Raw genomic sequence first — 15,190 nt, forward strand, 5'->3', positions numbered from 1 at the left:
CTCACTACCTAAAGACCATCCTTTGTCTCTGACCTTCTGAACACCTACACTGTACTAAGATCTTTTAATCACACTGTCTCATATTACATAGGATTGCATTTGGGTCTTTGCATTGGCTAGTCCCTCCATCTGCCATGTTTTCTTATTTCCCCAACAATGTCACATGATTAGATCCTCCCCATTTTACAAGTGTCAAATCAAATACTGTCTCTGCAGAACAGGTTTCATTGTTTTCTAGTCGCATCCTACCCCCACCAGTTACTCTTCAATTTGTTTTCTTCATTCGTTTACACAATTTCCATATTCCTCCCCTGTTGGAAGATAAAATCTATTAGAACAGGAATTCTGTCTCTTGTGTTCATCGCTGAACCCCCAACACAAAGACAATTACCTAGCACATAGTATGTACTCAATAAATATTTACTAGATGAATCAATTTTTCCTTTTTTCTCCAATAACATTAGAAGCGTCAGGGAAATATCTTCTAGAGCAGATATTCCTTTCGTAATCACTTTACTGTGTCTGGGACAGTATTACTCAAGAGTTGAGTAAAATAACTGGCAATACACAAATTCAACAGGAAATAGTATTAGAGTGTGTGTCCTTGTCACATCCTCACTAGAATATAAGCTCCTTGGAGGTAAAAGTCATCTCTTTTTCATCCTGTGCTTCACATAGTGCCTAGCAAGCACCACGAAATGCACATATATAATAAGAGCTTAGCAATGTCAAATGGAATTGAATAGAATAGCACAAGCGTCTGCAGAAATGTTCAAACACACGCAAGAGGCAACAATAAAACTGCAAACTCATACCCGGTTCCTCTGCAGCATTGGCTCAGATCTTAGAAAAGCACTATCTATAATTAGGCATTTTGTTCTTTTTATATCAGAGGGATGAGAAAGGAGCTCTTACTTTCTGGGTGGCTGGGGAAGCAGAAAATAAACTACTGTCTGAAACAGAAATGAGGATGCTTCGATTCTTTCTGTTTTATCACCAGAACCCTGATTAAATGTGCCAGTCGGCATTTCCTCATTCTTAAATGGACCCTCTTTCCAGTCTAAGCCCTGTAATACCTGACCAAATATATCTCTTCCCACTGGAAGTCTGGGCTGATAAAAGATTAGACACATTTTGTGTCTAGGAAACATCATGTAGCTGCTGTGGCTAATGACCTTCTCATTAACTCATATATTAATGAGGAGGAAGGTAGGGGCTACCTTTCATTGAGTGCATATTACGTGGTCAATTATACGTTAAGTGAGTCACATGTGTTATGCTGTGTAGTCTTTATAAAAACCCTATGGCTAGGTGTTACTATTATTGTTGCTGTCGTTTCCTTTTTTTTTTTTTTTTTTTAGCCACACTGTGCAGCTTGTGGGATCTTAGTTCCCCACCCAGGGACCGAACCTGTGCCCTCGTCAACGAAAGTGCAGAGACCTAACCACTGAACCGCCAGGGAATTCCCAATGTTTCCCTTTTTTTTTTAAGCCAAACCTGGGAATGGTGAAATCTGAATGGCCTGTAGTTTGGTCGATAGTATTGTATCAATGTCAACTTCCTGGTATTGATCATGTTGTTTCGAAGCTAAGATACTGTCACTGGGGGAAGCTGGGTGAACAGTGCAAGTGAACTCTCTGAACTATTCTTACAACTTCTTATGGGTCTAAAATTATTTCAAAATAAAAAGTTTTTTTTTAAATAAAGAAGAATGCTGGGACACAGGGAGATTAAATAGCTTGCCCAGATCACAAAGTTTGTATATGAAGAGATGAGTGGAACCCATTTTCTTCCAGTTCTAAAGCCCACGTCTTAACCACCAATTCCATGGCGTATAGTCCATGCTCCTGGTTTCTCACCTGTTTTCCTCTCAGATAACATGAGCCCTTTAGCACCATGTTGTCCTCCTTACCTCAGCTACTGGGAAGCTCAGAGCTAGATGGTGCCAAATTGCAACATCTACTGTTTGGAATATCTACTTCATTCCTCTCAGGTCTATTTCCTTCCAGCATTTATCCACCGTGGTCTTTCATAGACTCTTTTTTTCACTTTTTTTGTCTTTAGGTAAATTACTTAAATCTTTTTGGAAAAGATTCCAGGTTATAAATAAAGTTAAGGCTCTTTCTCCTCAAAATTCAAGAATCCTCTTACCCTCAATTTCCTGAACCTAGAGATCATTTGCTACCACTCAGCCAGCATCCCACAGCAGAGATCCTAAAACTAGGGAGGCACTCAGGCAAGAGATGAGATATAAAACAATGGCTTCAGGTTGCAAAAGGTGAGAGACCTTTCTTATCTGCATTTTATTTTCTGAAAATTAAATACTTGGCAGGGTTTTCCTTCAGCTAATTAGCATCCCTTCTTAACATTTTAAGTAACTGCTCATTTAGAGTAGTGAATGATTGCTCTGAGATTAGAGTATAGGGAAAATCTTTCTGTTGGGAATAATCCACTTATGCGGCTGTTTGTTTGAAGCAGAGATAAACAGAGATTTTTTTTTTCCTTCTTGACATGCCAGGCATAAGAGAGAACAGAGTGATTAATGAAACTCTGCTTTCTGCCAATAAATTTCTGACTTCAGATACAAACTCATAGCTGTTGAGTTTTCTGGGGATGTTTTTTCTTTTTTTTTTTTCTTTCTTTTTAAACCAGAGGAAAAAGAAAATGGCACCACCCAGATTCTAGAGCCTGTTTAAATCTGTAACACTGTGAACTATTTTTGGTTTTTAAAATGGTTTAGGTAATTTTTCATTGGCTCTACTGGGAATGCCACTTTGTGCTCTGTTATTTATAATCTGCAGAAATTAATTATGCTGCTAATCAACAGCTTGCAAACAAATTACTGGTCAAGGAGTTACTTATTCAGTTATGAAAGCACAACTTCAGGGTTCTATGTAGACTCTTTCTGACAGCTCTTTTATTTCTTGCTTTTGTTTCTGAATTTTTCTGCTTCTAAGGTTCAGTGAAGGTCTGCTTGCAAGGGATGACAATTAGTCAAGATATCGGTAGCCTGGAACTGCATCAGCTGCTCTACCTGGGGGAGGAAAAAGGCAGGAGGGTTGCACAGCTTGTTCGGTGTGCACCCAGAAATTGATAGAAACATTCCTTACTGGAGTGGTGGCTCTTGTAACAACCACCACAAAGTTTCACATGCCCATTTTTGCACGTCCAAGACTCTTAACGAGAGCCCTGGAGACAATGCTGACATCAGACAAGGAGGAAGGCAGGAACGTAAACACATGCCATGTATGCTACCATTCTCCATCTCCATGCTCATGGCAGACAACAATAATGGATCACATATCTACTTCAGTCTCTGAAAAATTTTCAGCACAGTCTTCCAAGTAGGCATTGCTAACTGTTGGTATCCCTGGTAGGAGGAAAGGGCTGGCCAAAGTGAGTGCTTTGATATTCCTAACTCATGTAAACAACTCTCCATTGCTAACCAGGCTGTGGGACTGGACAATGGGATGGAAGAAACTGTAGCTAAGAAACCTCTTTCTCCCTTGGCAGGACCTCAGAGGGGCATTCAGGACACAATCTGACTCTAACTGACCCCACCCTGCCCAGGAAGACACCAAAGAACTGCTCATAGGCAAAGCCACAGATTGCCAGCTCTGCATGAAGGGCCACGTTGGACAGTTCCTACACGGCAAGGAGTCCATCACAAAAAGAAAAAAGAACACGGGCAGGGTTTGGTGTACCTGGTTCTGATTCTTTGTATTCCATTCAGTGGCTGTGAGATCCTTAGTGAGTCTCTCTCTCCCTAGTCCTTAGACTTTCATCTGCTAAATGAAGATAGTGCGCTCAGGGTCTCTGAGATCCTTCCAGCTCTGGCTGTCTAATGTTCCAATGCTGCTGTCAGTGTTAGATGCACATGGAGCCTCCCAAAGTCAGGTCTACTCCAATTAGAAAAATGAAGATGCCAAGGGACTCACTAGACCATTCTCACACCCAGCTAAGAGGGCAGAGCTGGGCTTCAGGATCAAACTGAAGAATGTTGAAGAAAATAATAGGAGAAAAACAAGTGTGAAAGTCACCATGTTGGCATTTGATGGCTGGCACACACCAAACAACATTTATCCCTAAGTTCAAAGGAATCGAAACCACCTTGAGGCTCTGGAGACATTCAGGCCCCCAAGCTCCCCGCAGCATTTCAGCACTCCTAGAAGCCCATCTCCCCCTGTCTTAACTCACCACCCCACCTCTCTCACATTCCAGACCCCAAGGCCTAGTCCATTTTCAGCAAATGCAATCACTTTCTTTAAGCCCCTCTTCTTAAGACTAAGAAACAAGGACCCACATTTATCTCATCAGAAAAGCCAAGCCACAGGCCCTAAGTTCTACAGCCCAGAAGTGGCAAAGCTTCGCCCTGACCCCATGACTTGTAATTTATGGTCGTCAATCCTGTACCACCTCCACACCACTGGGTTCCATGTCATGTCTTTGCTTAGTGATCAGCATCAGGAAACTGAAAAGTAAATCTCAGGCCAATCCAATGAGGCACCCATGAAGCTCCCTTCCTCAGATCCCCCTCCAAGCAGTATACCCTTTGTCTGAGAACCCTTTGGCCTTCGGGGGAGGCTAAATGCAGCAAAGGACAGAACATAGGCTGAATCTGAATTCTGGCCCTAACCTGACTAACTCTCTGACATCAGGTAAGTTCCCTAGAGTGCTCTGAGCATCAGTCTCCTCAGCTGAAAAAGGGCAACAATAAACTCTTACCATGCACAGAGACATGTGCAAATATGTTCATCACAGCCTGGTTTACCATAGTAAACACAGGAAAGAACCGATTATCCATCAGTAGGAAAGTGAACAAAGAGACCGATGTTTAGTCATAAAATGGAATACTTCACCACAGTCAAAATGAACAAATTAGATACACCTATATTAAGGTGAATAAATTTCAAAAACTAAGAGTAAAGTAAAATGCAAATGGATGGGAGGTATGTAATACACAATACGGTATGTATTCCCTATTTTTATGTTTGTGTACCTATGTACTAAAAAATAAAAATATACTTGGGAGTGACACTCAGCAACCTCAGAATATTGTTTCCTCTGCGGAGGGATGAAAGGGAAGGCCTGTGAGTACAAACTTCCGTGTTTCTGATATGAGTACTACGTGACTGCCTTTAGGTCCAGTTCCTGTTTCTAGAAAAATTTCAGTAACTTGGGGTTTTCCACAATGAATCCTAGTTTAGGTGTACTATGTAGGCTCAATATTTAAGGGAACCTTTGATAATCTCTGCTTTAGCAAAAGATCCTTCTGTTATGTAACTAGTCAATCCCTAATTCCGTTTATAAAGTAGACTAGAGTTTCGAAGCTGTTTTCTAAAAGACGTTCATTCATTCAACAAAAATTTAGTTTAGGTGCCAGTCACGGTGCTACGTGGAGGTATACAGAGGCAGGCAAAATAAACATGGATCCTCCACTCTGAGAGTTCACAGCATGGGAGAAAACTAAAGAAACAAACAAACTGTGCTAAATTCTGTGTAAGAAATGAACAGCATGTTCTGATAAAAAGTAAGAAAAAAGAGGCAGAGTGTTTCAGTCACCTGTGGGGTGTAACAATCAACCCACAATGCAGTGTCTTAGAATACCAATAACTTACTATTTCTCACAATTCTGTTGACTGACTAGAAGGTTCTTCTGCTTCCCATGGTGTTGCCTGGGGTGCGGCGATGGCTGGAAGGTCCGAAGCGGCCTCACCCAGGTGGCCATAGTGGGTGCTGGCGGGGAGCTCGACTGGGGCTATCAGCCTGGGGATTCGGTTCTCACCCACACAGGCCTTTCCACGAACGTTCTAGAGCTTCATCCACATGGTGGCCGGGTTTCAAGGAGTGTTCCCAAGTAAAAAAGACGGTAACTTCAGAGCAGGGTCACTTCTGCCTCATTCTGTTGGTCGAAACACGTCATGGGGTGATTCCAGATTCAAGAATAGGAAAATTTGACTCCACTTTTGTTTTTTTATTTAATTTATTTTTCTTAGAAAATTTTCAAAATATGAGCATTGGCGGTCAGGGCCAGGGCAAAGCCTGGGCTGCCTTCAGGCTCATCGGTCTGCCTCTCGAGGGGTCTCGTCTGAAGTGTGGCGGCCCCCTCCCACCGCCTGGCCCGCCACCATCGCTCCCATGCCTCCCGCCCCTCCGCCGCGCCACCCTAGCCAAGGGGGAACGCACCGCGCGCGCCCCCGTCACGCTCGCAGTGATGACGACCGCGACGAGCAGGCACCCGGCCCCACGAGGGGGACAGGTGTGCCTCCCTTACCGTCTCGACCCCAACCCCACCACAGCTGCTCACCGGAAGCACAGCCGCAGTGGGACCCGAGGAGGTCGCTGGGAACCGAAAACGACATCACTGCTGGGCCTTGGGCCCTCGAGGGAGGGCCCCCAGCGCTCCGTGGCCACCGCCCAGGGCCTGCGAGGCGTGCTCACGCGACGACGGGCAAGCAGCGCTGAGGCAGGAAGCCCCGAGCACGGCGCGCGTGAGGGGGCGGGACGCCCCGAGCACGGCGCGCGTGAGGGGGCGGGACGCCCCGAGCACGGCGCGCGTGAGGGGGCGGGACGCCCCGAGCTCGCCGCGCGTGTGGGGGCGGGACGCCCGGGGTCTGGCCGGTTGCAGCACCCTTACCTTCCACACACTACACACAACCCACGGGCCGGGAGGAGAGTCTGGGGGCCCGGACAGAACGGGAAGAGCGGCCCGGTTGGCCATGCATGTCGGTCTCTGGTCTGACGCGGCTTAGGCCCAGCCCAGGAAAGTGTGAAATCACCACGTCAGTCTGACCTCACTTCTTTTTTTTTTTTTAGTTTCTTTAAATCTTTTACTTTTTTAAAAAATTGACGTACAGTTGATTTACAGTGTTGTGTTAGTTTCAGGTGTACAGCAAAGTGATTCACTTATACGTACGTTTATATCTATTTTTTTCAGATTCTTTCCTTCTATATGTTGTTATAGAATACTGAGTATAGTTCCCTGTGTTATACAGTAGATCCTTGTGGTTGTTTCTTTTCTATATAGGAGTGTGTATGTTAATCCCAAACTTCTAATTTATCCATGTCCCCCTGGCTCTACTTCTTGATGGGAGGATTGGTGAAGAATTGACTGCTGTCTTTAGTCCACCACGCAGAGGCAGGGACTGACTGCAATTAAGGAACTGCTGTCTACCATGTTTTTTTCATAAACATTCACTGTGCCCATCATCAAAGCAAAGTCTCTAAGAAGTCCTGCAGTAAAGAACATGATTTCACTTACCTCTTAAAAAAATGTATCTTTATTTATGTCTGTGCATATTTTTCATTTATATTAACCCAAGTTTCTTGCAAGTAAGTTGACCACAGGTACTCTTTTTTCAGAGAACTCCTGGAGTTCTCTGAACATCTTTGTGTTCAGTTTGGGAAGTAAGTGTTCTAAAACGAAGTTTTTTTTAATAGATTGGAGTTGCTTAAAGCAGAGTCCAAAATGACAGGTATCTTGTGTTCTTTGGAGAAGTTTTTCGTGTAAATCAGAAAAATTAATAAACACTCTGACACAGTCTTTGAGACACAGCCCAGGCCTGAGTGAGGAAGGGGGTCCAGGAGAGAGGGGAGGAAAGAGATCTGGATTCTGTCACCTGCTCAGGCCTCCCCAGACCTTCAGCATTTCCCTATTAATTCCTCCACTCTAGGAATGGCAAACTCTGAAATTTTAATTTGCATCTAGAATAAAAATCTACAAGTAAAATGCCATCAACCTGTAATACTACAACCACCTGGACAGATATTAGAGATGAACTGCTGTGAATTACATGAAAGACCAAAGTACCCCTCTTGAACACAGTCCAGCATCCAGCAGACAGGCTGTGATGTTCAGCAGCCTTGGCGGTCGTGTTACGATTGAATTACAAGGGGAAAACAGCTCTGTGCTGATTTCATAATTATCATGATCTACTATTAAGATCCATCACCAACAGAGCAGTTGGTGAAACCACAATAAATCACCATTATTTATATTGTAACAAATCACAGGGAAGTATCATTGAGAATCATAATTGACATTCACTTCAGATAGTAATTACCTGTATATGACTGTCTAGGTATGTCACGAAGGTAGCATGGAAAAAAATTATAAACTGCACTGCCTTGAAGCCTTGGCTTCTCTAAACAAACTTTTAAGCTTTGTAAGGAATGAGAAGACATCTTGCTATTTTTTCCCCCCACAATTATCTGTCCTGGGCCTTCTCAGATAATACCAAAAGTGGGCTAAGTTCTAGGGTCCACCTTTAGGGTGAACATTAGCCAACTTTACAACCTTTTGGCTTGACACATGTCCTGTGACATGTTTTAGACAAGATTAAGGATCCAGACAAAAGTTGGATTTAGATAAGCCATACCCATATTTTTGCCATCCATCAAATTCTTAGGATCAGTAAGAGTAATAGACTGTTCCTTTTGGGACCTGAGGCTTTGCTCATCATGGATTGTTTGATTTCATTCTTATTTTTTAAAATATTCCATTAAGGGACTTCCCTGGTGGTGCAATGGTTAAGAATCCATCTGCCAATGCAGGGGACACAGGTTTGAGCCCTGGCCCGGGAAGATCCCACATGCCACGGAGCAGCTAAGCCCGTGCGCCACAACTACTGAGCCTGTGCTCTAGAGCCTGCGAGCCACAACTACTGAAGCCCGTGCACCTAGATCCCGTGCTCCACAAGAGAAGCCACCACGAGTAGCCCACGCACCGCAATGAAGAGTAGCCCCCGCTCGCCGCAACTAGAGAAAGCCCTCACGCAGCAGCTAAGACCCAGCGCGGCCATAAACGAACAAATAAATAAATAAATTTTAAAAAAATATTCCATTAAAATATTATTTATCTCAGTGGCTGAGTATTCTGTATTCTAAGTGCGCTCTTAAATTCTGTGCCCTAGAAGAATGCCTCAACTCCTCATCCTAATCCCACCCTGTGTAATTTTCTCAATTATCCTATGAGGTAGGTACAATTATTTCTGTTTTAGGGATGAAAAAGTAAAGCTCAGTGACTTGGGCAAGTCATGTTCTGGACAGGCTTGAAAGCTCACTGAGAGGAGAATAAGTTACTTCTTTTATCTTCCCCTTCACTCATCCGACACCATAGCATTGAATAAGGAAGCTGAATTAGATTGAGTTCTAGTCCAAAGGCAGATACCTGCAGTAACAACTTTCTGTAACAGAAAGGAGAGTGGCCTTATTGTTAGGGAACCATTGACCGAAACCACCCGGCTTGACCAGTCACGATAATAACCACTTGCATGAGTTGTCTCACAACAGGAGGTCCCGATAAGGAACATGGTGCTGCTGCTGAAAAACTAACCGGGAGAATTCAGGAGGGGCCGAGAGGAGGGAGACGCCAGCCCATGATATGTCCCGCCAACCTCCCAGAAACGCTCATGCTAGAATCGGTCTTGGCTGAGAGATGCACATGCCACCAGGAAGGACCCTGAGTCAGACCAAATATGGGCACAAGCAAGCTGATTGGCCAGAGACAACTAGAAAGCTAACCCCATTACTATAAAACCTGAGACTGCGAGCCACATGGCAGAGCAGTTCTGGGTTCCCTTACCCTGCTGCTCTCCACCCGGGCACCCCTTTGCAATAAAGTCTTTCTCTTTTGTCAGCACGTGTGTCTCCTCGGACAATTCATTTCCGAGTATTAGACAAGAGCCCACTCTTGGACCCTGGAAGGGGTCCCCCTTCCAGTAACATTATGTGCAGCCCACTTTTTTATTCACCTGAGAGCAAGAACTCTTAACAAAGGGACTACAGGGGTCAGCAGGCTTTACAGGGGCCACAAACTCCCTCAAAGTTATGTGAAAAGTTGTGGGTGTGTGTATATACGTGTGTGTTCTGGACAGAGGATCTATAGGTGTTATCAGATTCTCAAAAAGATCTCTGATTCCCCCCAAAATTCAGAACTGCTGCCTTATGACAGCTCAAGAAACTTTTAATGTGAAGTCTTACAGTAAGTGATCCAGACACAATATATTAATTATATTTTTATCACAATCAAAGAGGCTCCATGAAAACAGCATGCAGTTATTGGTACCAAAGGTCCAACAGAAGCCTTACATCACATTGTCCCTCTCCAGAAGCTTGGCTGGGCATAATTTTTTAACAGTCCCCAGTGAAAGAATTTTATAGGTCACCCAGTCCCAAATCCCAAGCTGAACCCCATTTTATTTATATGCTGACAGCAGTGAGGCTCAGAGAAATTGTATGACCTGTCCTTTGTCCCCCTGACCCACAGCTGGGTCACCACAGGCCAGGGGTTAAAGCCAAAGCTTGTCTCCTGAGCCCCTTTCTCCACTGAGCAGTTGGCTTTTGTTGGACGAGCACACCTAGGACCGTCACTTGGCTGGCTGCCAGCACCGGCACACTCTGCTGAGGTCCAAGTTCCTGATACACAGAAGTTAATGCTACATGTATCCTGGCTCCAGCTCATCTGGAACGCAAATCCCAAACGCCCACTTTTTTGCATCTACTTTGAAATACGAACAAAAGAGAACATTTTGTGGTGACCTTCTGTACTAAGCCAGGGACACGCTCTAGTCTGGGATTCAGAATTAACCGGCACCACTCCCCAGAATCTTATGACCTCTCTCTCTCAGGGCCTAATTTCTAAAAGAATTTCTCTCTAAAGACAAACATATTTAATGGTGATCCTTCTTTAAAAATAAAGAGAATCTGGCTTTGGAGAAGTCACGTGACACCTGGCCTCAGAGATGGTAAATGATCCCATTTGGAAATAAAATGGCTTTATAGCATGGTTTTCCAATAATTAAATTAGGGGAAGCAAAGAGAAATGGTGCTAAGGATGGCGGGGCTGGATAGATAAGCTCTATGGGGTGTCAGGCCTCAAGAAAGAGAAAAGACTCAACAAGGTAGAAAGAAGGTATCAAGCGAAATCACTGATGAGTTTCCACCAACAATTTTAAAGTAGTGAAGGTCCCTTACACAACAGCCTGCTGTGTGTTCATGCTCACTGAGAGCCATAAACTGGGCTGGGAACCCTGTGGGACCCAGGGAGAGGGAAAAAATAGCCACTGTCTTCAAGGAGTTTACAGTCTAATTGGGGAGCTAAGCATAAAACATAGCAACCAATCAATGAGTAATGCAAGATAGGGTGTAAACAGGGTGCCATTATTTTGATTTTGGAGAAGAGAGCTGCCAGTGTGAGTTGAAATAGCAAGGGGAGACTTCCCTGGCGGTACAGTGGTTAAGACTCTGCGCTTCCAATGCAGTGGGCAAGGGTTCGACCCCTGGTCGGGGAACTAAGATCCCACATGCCACATAGCGCAGCCAAAACATAAAAAGAAAAAGAAATAGCAAGGGGAGGGAAGGCCTCCAATTAAGTGAGCACCAACTACAATCTGTAGGAAGTATTTACCCCCTCCCCTCTAGCACATGCATCTCGACATTCTAGTGCAGTCAAAAGATGTCTTGTAGCATCAGGTTAATTCAAAGTGACTTTGTTGTATATCCAAAGGACAAATAGGTTATAAGGCTAAGGATACCCTAATAGGTGAGGCTACATAGAGACTCAGGTAGGGCATCAAGCACTCAGAAGTATGTTGAATTTCTTTTTCAGATGCTTCAAGATGATGAAGGAAAAAGAAAGTCAATGGCACATCAGGAATAGGAAATGCCCCCCAACATCCATCTGCCTCTTCTACAGCAGTCGCGGCTTAAAATGTGTCCCCCACCCCACCTAGAAGTAGAAATGTGTAAATGAGTTATAGATACCAGAGGAGGGTTGGGGCTTATGACATCTAGGGGGAAAGGCAGCAAACCAGGAAGGAGGAGATGTTGGAGAAAGTGGAGCATTCTAGAGAGTGAGAGTTAAAAGGCCAGAGGCATTAAGAAGGCAGAGCACGAGTAGTGGGAGGACTCTGAAAGGGGATGCATTAGTCTGAGTTCCTGGTGGTAAGGCCCCTGTGCACTTGGGGAATGCAAACTGACGGCATAGAGAGCTGGTGCACCGTCATGGGCAGTTTTATCTCTTCTCTCCCCTCCCCTCCACCATCCCACCTTGACTCTGTATGATTTGGATTTGTATCCCCAGAAATGCCAAGTGAAGAGCTGGCTGGACCTCTGTTGGTTTTTGTGCCTACTAGCTGAAATCTTTATTGAGTAAGGTAAGTGCTTTCAGTGAAATAACTCATTTAATCCTCACAGAGATCAACAAAGGGAAGAGGCAACTCCCTCCCTCTTCCTCCACCAGTGAAAGGGAATTGAGACCACTTTGGGGGGAAAAGGTTCCACTCCTATAGGAACCTCAACTGGAAAGGAAGAAACAGTAAGGTGATTGCCCTCTCTTCGTTATTCCTTCCTTATCACCTCCCCTAAGCATCCCCACCAATAAAGAAGGACCGCAGAAACCATGGCCCAAACATAAGGAGGCTGGCACCAAGTTAGACTCACAATTCAACCCATCTGCTCCACCCTGAGCCTGAGTAAGTATTTTCCTAGTTTATGGAACAAAGAAACCAGCAAATACCCTTGATCAGGACAAAAATAACTTGTAAAGTGGAAAGAAGCAGGACCCTATGAGGCCTTCCCAGACAGACCCCACCCCCATATCCTCTCCTTTATCTCCTCTCTGAAGCACCTAGATAATAGTATCTGATGCTCATTTCCTGAGTTTTTCAGATGCTAAAGCTACCACCAAATGGAAGAAATTTACTACACGATGATCTTGAGCATTAGCCCCCAGACCTTCTGGCACCTATGGATTGATGATGTTAACCCCTGTGACAACACCTTGTTACCTCACCATCAACCAATCAGAATTGTGCACGAGCTGATCACATACCCAGGGACGCCCCTCCCTCACTTTGCCTTTAAAAATGCTTTGCTGAAACCCTTCCCAGAGTACCAAACCACCTGTTCTCCTCTTATTGGTGCCTTACAATAAAGCTACACTTTCCTTCACCACAACCCGGTGTTAGTAGATTTGCTTCACTGCTCATGCGGAGGTGAACCCAAGTTTGGTTCAGTAACAAAAGTTTCCTTGACACAAACTCAGCTTTGCCTTCCCCATGGGTATAAGAGCTGCTTGTGCATGTACACACACACACACCACACACACACACACACACACACACTCACCTCCCTTATTGGATAGGAGCATCCTTCAGCCCCTAGAAATTCACTCCCACTATAGCTCATCTTTTCTAGTATCTGAACCCTCCCAAAGTGGTCCTTCTCGTTACCTTGCAGATAATTCCAAGACCTTACCAGCCCACTCAAAAGGTAGCATCTCAATCCCCCATCTCTTTTATACATCCCAAGACTCCCAGCTAACACTGGGCACTGCACAGTCACAAATGAGTCCAGTTCATGTTCCTGACCATTGATCCACCATCAATTTTTTCCAAGCCCTAGGCATGCGATTATCTCGACTTACAAGATAAAATCCCCAGGCCTCTCCCCTCCCCCTCCTCCTCCAACAAGCAGACATTGATTTTACACAGAATGTGCATGGCTTTGATGGTGTTATTGCAATCAACATGAAAAATACCACCACAGTGCTTATCCGGATGTCTCAGTTGTTTTGCCTCACAGCACAAGTGATTGTTTAAAGAGGCTTGACACTGTTGGAGTCTTTAGTTTTATGGATTTTGCAAAGCATTGCTCTTTGTCTCCTGGGCTGGCAGGGGAGAAAGCTCTTTTTTCAAGGGAATGGGCAGTGCTTTTAGAAAATAGGATCCAAGGTGAGGGCTGATTCTGGAAGTCCCTTAAGCTCCCGCATTTAGGTGGCCATGGTTCCACAGGAAAGGCCGCACCTAACTGGTCCCCTGCTTTTAACTTGCTTCCTCTGGCCAAGTTACCCCTGATCCGTATCACCATCTCTTTTCCATGGTGTTCTGCCATTCTTATTCCACGCTGATCCTAAGTAACTAAATGGGTTTGCTCCTTCTCTTACCTGCCTGCCTCTCTCTTTCCCCCACATGGCAGCCGAGCAATTATCCAGCTCATCTGATGCCCAGCAAAAGTCAACAAAGAAACTTGAAACACACACCATTTCCTCGATACTCCTCCCACACAAGACAAAGATCCAGACACCACCCCCCACCAACCCCGCTCGCTGCAATCTCTTCTCTCCCTCTGCCTGTAACGACACAGTCATTTGTACCCAGTATGCCCACCTCTCCCATCAAAATGAGACACCCCCCCCAAAAGGCTGGAACTCTTCAAGATGTTTGCTGTACCTACCTATGGCTTATTGTCCAATTTAATGCTGAGTTTTCATTATATTGCGAATTAAAGTGCAGATAAGGATTTAGTTGGATAATAATGAAACCATGTATTTGAGAGTGATTGCTAAATTCTCAAGCAGGTTATCTCAACCTGGGCACTATTGACATTTTGGGCCAGATAATTCTTTGTTTGGGGGGGATGTCCTATGCTTTGTAGGATGTTTAGCAGCATCAAAAGTCTGCAGATGTTGCCGAATAGCCCGTGGGTGGCAAAATCATCCCAGTTGAGAACTATCCTAGGGCATCACAGGATGCTATGAGACTAACCTTAACACAAGTTCATGAAGAGGTGATGAACTGTAGGGCAAAGTGAACTGCAGAATTTAAATTTAGGCTCATTTACTCACCATGCCTTTTCCTACCTCTAGTCTCCTTGGCACCCCCTACCAAACCTACACAATGATATTGTCTGGCAAAATCACTGACCTGTGTCTTCTGAGGGTCAACATGAAACTGTACATTTCTATTGGCCCATCAAATCTCCTGGCTTTAAATCTAATTGCTGAATTTATTAGACAATGTTTATGCCCAAGCTGGGATTCTCAGCTTATTAGAGTACATAGAACAAAACTGAGCAATCGGGCTTCCCCGGTGGCGCAGTGGTTGAGAATCTGCCTGGCAATGCAGGGGACACGGGTTCAAGCCCTGGTCTGGGAAGATCCCACATGCTGTGGAGCGGCTGGGCCCGTGAGCCACAACTGCTGAGCCTGCACGTCTGGAGCCTGTGCTCCGCAACAAGAGAGGCCGCGATAGTGAGAGGCCTGTGCACCGCGATGAAGAGTGGCCCCCACTTGCCACAACTAGAGAAAGCCCTCACGCAGAAATGAAGACCCAACACAGCCATAAATAAATAAATAAATAAATAAATAAATAAATAAATAAATAAATAAATAAAATTAAAAAACAAAAAA

The sequence above is a fragment of the Balaenoptera physalus genome, assembly GCF_965194825.1.
Source record: "Balaenoptera physalus genome assembly, chromosome: 19".
Classification (NCBI taxonomy): domain Eukaryota; kingdom Metazoa; phylum Chordata; class Mammalia; order Artiodactyla; family Balaenopteridae; genus Balaenoptera; species Balaenoptera physalus.